Source organism: Sorex araneus, chromosome 1 (assembly GCF_027595985.1).
Source record: "Sorex araneus isolate mSorAra2 chromosome 1, mSorAra2.pri, whole genome shotgun sequence".
NCBI classification, from domain to species: domain Eukaryota; kingdom Metazoa; phylum Chordata; class Mammalia; order Eulipotyphla; family Soricidae; genus Sorex; species Sorex araneus.
This window is the reverse complement of record NC_073302.1, coordinates 208,537,530-208,542,146: the sequence shown is the minus strand read 5'-3', so window position 1 is coordinate 208,542,146 and position 4,617 is coordinate 208,537,530. Positions and strand designations below refer to the sequence as shown.

General features: G+C 38.9%; 1 non-coding gene across 1 annotated transcript; it reads left to right on the top strand.

Moving 5' to 3' along the window:
* Positions 1-3,847: 3,847 nt before the first annotated feature.
* LOC129401511 (small nucleolar RNA SNORA72) lies at positions 3,848-3,979 on the top strand. Its single transcript, XR_008628397.1, has one exon. It is a non-coding gene; the product is annotated as a small nucleolar RNA SNORA72 (small nucleolar RNA).
* The last annotated feature ends 638 nt before the right edge of the window (positions 3,980-4,617 follow it).

Here is a 4,617-nt window from a genome sequence, read left to right as displayed (position 1 = left end):
GTGTCTATTTACTGCGTCCATACAGAATGGTAAGTATTAGGAAGTAGAATTAAAGGTGTTAATTAACTTGCTGGTCTAAGGAGAGGAGAAACACACATCAAGGGCTGTTTTGCCCTCGTGGGCTGCAGGTGGTCAGGAAGACTGGACATTTTGATTGCGCTTTCTATAGGGAGATGTGGTTGGGGAAGCATGGGGAGAGAGAAGAAAAGGAGCAGCTGCGGGGAGGAAGAGCAAAAAGAGTAAGAGAGACAGTGACATAGGGACAAGTAGATTGGAGGAGTCAGATGGAAGGTTGAGACAGAGAGAGAGAGAGAGAGAGAGAGAGAGACAGAGGAGGACAGACATTGCGAGAGACACAGGGAGAGAGAGAGAGTTGGAGAGAAATGGGAGAGATGAGAGATTGAATAAATGGCAACTAATCAGCAACCAGCTTGGCCCTCGTCCTTCCTTCATTCGTCCAAGGCAACAGCAGTCTTGGGTGGGGAATCGGCTCAAGAGCACTGAATGTGAGTGGTGAGAGAGCCCCACCCAGAAAGCCCTCAAACATCCTTTCATGTGTAATTCCCGAGTGAAGGAGTTTACACAGCTCTGTGTGAGGGGATTTCACAATGAGTCAATTCATAAATAATTTAAGTTATCAAAAAAGTGAATAAGGCTACAAAATGATTATAACTTTAATTTTTGTAAAACCAAATGCTGAAGATAACATACTACAATATTTTCTGAGAATTCAACAATACACATGTATATTTGTATGTGTGTGTGTGTGTTTGCCAGACATAGTTGATAATATGCCTCTCTCTGCCCCTTCCATTGTACATTCCAAATAGTGACATGACTTTCTTTGAGTCTGGATCCGCCTGCATGGCAGAGCCTGGCAAGCTACCCATGGCATATTTGATATGCCAAAAAACAGTAACAACAAGTCTCACAATGGAGACGTTACTGGTGCCCGCTCGAGCAAATCAATGAACAATGGGATGACAGTGCTACAGTCTTTCTTTGACATATGCTCTTTGACTTGAGTCTCCCTTGTAGGTCACCTGATGATGCAAAACATAGACAGTAACTTGAGTGTAAACTCCCTGGAGCTTTTCTTCAGGTGTGTAAGCTTACCAAAGAAGAACACTCGGGCCATCATTCTTCCCACTCAGAGAACTTTAGCTCTGCGCATGACAGTTTCTTGCTAGAAACTTGTACTTCTCCACCTTCCCATCAATGGAACATAACTCTAATTTGTTCCTATCACTTTAATGTCCCTAAAAGTTGCATTCTAAAAAACTCTCTTCTGCTCTGCCACCTGCTTCACTTCTTTTTTTCTTTTTTCAAATTCCCATCTCCTTCCTCTCTCTTTTACTATCTCCAACAGGTGCACATTAATCAAATTAAGATTCCCCTGATTGTGGAAAAGTGTTCAAAATCTAACTCACATATGTACAATTTTATGAAAATTGCATTTGGTGAAGGATTTTTTTGTAAATGCAATTATGTGTGAAAAGTATTATCGCAGCTCTAAAGACAAAGTTCTGGGGAAGCACTTGGACTAACAAATGAAGTTGCCAGGAATCCAGAGTCAAGGGGAACTCATAATAGTGGAAACCTCAGACAGAAGAATTCACATCTCAAGTAATTAGGCTTTCAGCATAATATAATTTTGGAAACACAAGGTAGTGACTTTTTATAATAAATTTTCTGTATAACCTGATTCATAGAAACTGATTTGTCCCTATAAAACTGCTAATAAGGAAAACACAGTTAGATTAACATGGTTCACTTACCATCCATTTATTCAATAAGTATTAACAATGAACTAAAATGCTTTTACATCTGTGTTGACCATGAGAAATACAAAGGCAAGCAAATGAGAATACTGACCCTGCACTGACAATTCATGGAGTTTAATTTACCTTTGTCAGTGACTGGCTTTTGCCAACAGAAAGCTGCATTCTTTCAAAATAGAAAAAGAAAAATCATTCTATTCTTCAAATTGCCATGTTCTTAAAGCAAAGTGTTTAAGGTCTAAACTGAGTCACAATTTTTTTCTTTTTATAATCATTTTACATTGGAAATTATTTTATTATTTTTCCTAAACAATTTTTTTACACATGAGATATAGTTCAGATATGGTTTGGATATGGCTTGGAGACATGGTGCTCAGGGAATGTTCCCTCGTTCTGAGAAACTGTGTGGTACATTGAATCCAGGCTTTCTGCATTTATTACATGTGTCCTAACGCTTTGGCAAATCATCTGACTCCCAGTTTTAAAATTTTTTTTGGTTAAAAATTTTTTTTTTCGGTGGGGAGGGGTGGTACTCCTGACTGTGCTCTGTGCTCAGACACCATATGTGGTGCTTGGATTTAAACCTGGGTGGACCGCAGGCAAGGCAAGTACCCTCACTGCTGTATTTTCTTTGACTCCTGGGGTTACTTTTTATTGTTGCGGGGTCACATCCCTCAATGCTGGGTGGATGGGGTGGTGGGGACTGAGTAGACAGTCCTAAAGGCATACTTTCTGTTACTGCAATCACATCCCAGCACATGGCCTTTTTGATTTATGTGTTTTTATTGAATAAACTAAGAAGTAGGGGGCAAAGATATTATACATCAGGTAAGGGGCTTGTGTTCTCTCTGGGTCCAAACCCTGGCACCCCAGTTGGTTTCCTGAGCCTGCCAGGAGTGATTCCTGATCACAGAGTCAGTAGTAAGCCCCAAGCACTGCTGGTTGTGAACCCAAAACCAAATAAACAGAAAAAGAAGCTTAGGACCCAAGTGATAGTCTTAGAGGGTAAGGTGCTTGCCTTGCATGCAGCTGAAGAGTGTTCTATTCTGGCATTGCATATGGTCCTCCAACCCTGCCTGGAGTGACCCCTAGGCACCTCAAGGTGTGGCCTCAAATAAGCAAAATAAATATATTTTGGTTTTGATGCCAAATCCATCAGGGCTTGAGCCCTACCCTTGCCTTAGTGTTTGGGAGTTCCTCCTGGCAGTTTGTAAGGGTAGTGTTAGGGATCAAATTCAGGCCTCCTGCATGCAATTATATGTTTCATCCAGTTGTGCTAGCACTCTGTTCCTGCCCCTCCTTAATTTTTTTAAATTGAATCACAGTGAGATACACAGTTACAAGGTTGCCCGTGGTTGGATTTCAGATCTATCTATCTATCTATCTATCTATCTATCTATCTATCTATCTATCTATCTATCTATCTATCTATCTATCTAATATATATCATATATATACACATATATATCTATCTGATATATATATCTCATATATATATGTATATATATCATATATATATATATGAGATCTCCAAGCCTGCTCAGATTGGGACTGGGCCTCTCCCACCCGGATCCCCCATTTTCCAGTAGCTAGGTGGCAAGCTACTGAGAGTTTCCTCCCCACATGGGAGAGCCTGGCAAGCTCCCCGTGGCATATTCATATGCCAAAATCAGTAACAATGATGGGTCTCATTCCCCTGACCCTGAAAGAGCCTCCAATGCGGCACCATTGGGAAGGACGAGTAAGGAGAGGCTTCTAAAATCTCAGGGCTAGGAAGAATAGAGACGTTACTGAGATCTCTCGAGAAAATCGACGGTCAATGAGATGGTGATGATGATGATGATGATGATGATGATGATGATGATGATGATGATGATGATGATGATGCTCAGAGATCATTTCTGATGGGACTTAGGGGACCATATGTGCCTGGGATCAAACCCAGGTTGGTCATATGCAAGACAGTGCCTTCCTACTCTCCATACTATCTTGCAGATCTAGATATTTTGGTTTACTTATAAAACGTGTCCAGTATGTGTTCCTCTCTCAGAAAGTTTGATACCACACTGCAAATATTCTTGCTGCTCTGATTTTGCAATAATCAGAGCTGGCTAACATTTACTTAATAGGACTATGCACACCCCACAAGAACTGGTTCTTTACCTACCTAGGTCTGATCTTAGATAATGGTGATAAATTATTTTTAAAAAGAAGATTTGATACTACAAAATATCTCTAAACATTTCTTCTCACTGACAAATTCTGAGTGCGTTATTCTAGTTATAATCCTTCCTTTTTAATAGTATTTATGATCTATTCTGAATATACAACAAAATATATTCAATCTTCATTGGATTTGATTTATACACCTATACATAAATGCAGGATTTATTTCTAAAAACAATTAGTGGAGGCTGGAGATATTGTTCAGGGTTTAATGTACTTAATACCCACAATAAGGCATAGACCCTATCAAATACTGCCAGTAATAATATTGTAATTAGAAATATTAACTCAGTATCAGTGCTATAAATTATTATTAAATATGATTAGTATTTCACAAAAGAGAGCATTTGATCTAGTTCTCCATAAATGTGAATTATATTTATTTTAGGAATTGTTTGTTAGTATAAAAAGGCAATATTTAACTCTATATAATTCTATAGTGAAGATGAGAGAGAGAGAGAGAGAGAGAGAGAGAGAGAGTAAGTGCTAAAAGTAAAGAAGAGTTCACACATCCGAAGCTTGGGATGTGGGTGAGTCCAGAATGAAGTCTGGAGTTCCTAAAATATTATTTTAAAATTTATTAATTGTTTATGTATTTATTTTAGTTTTT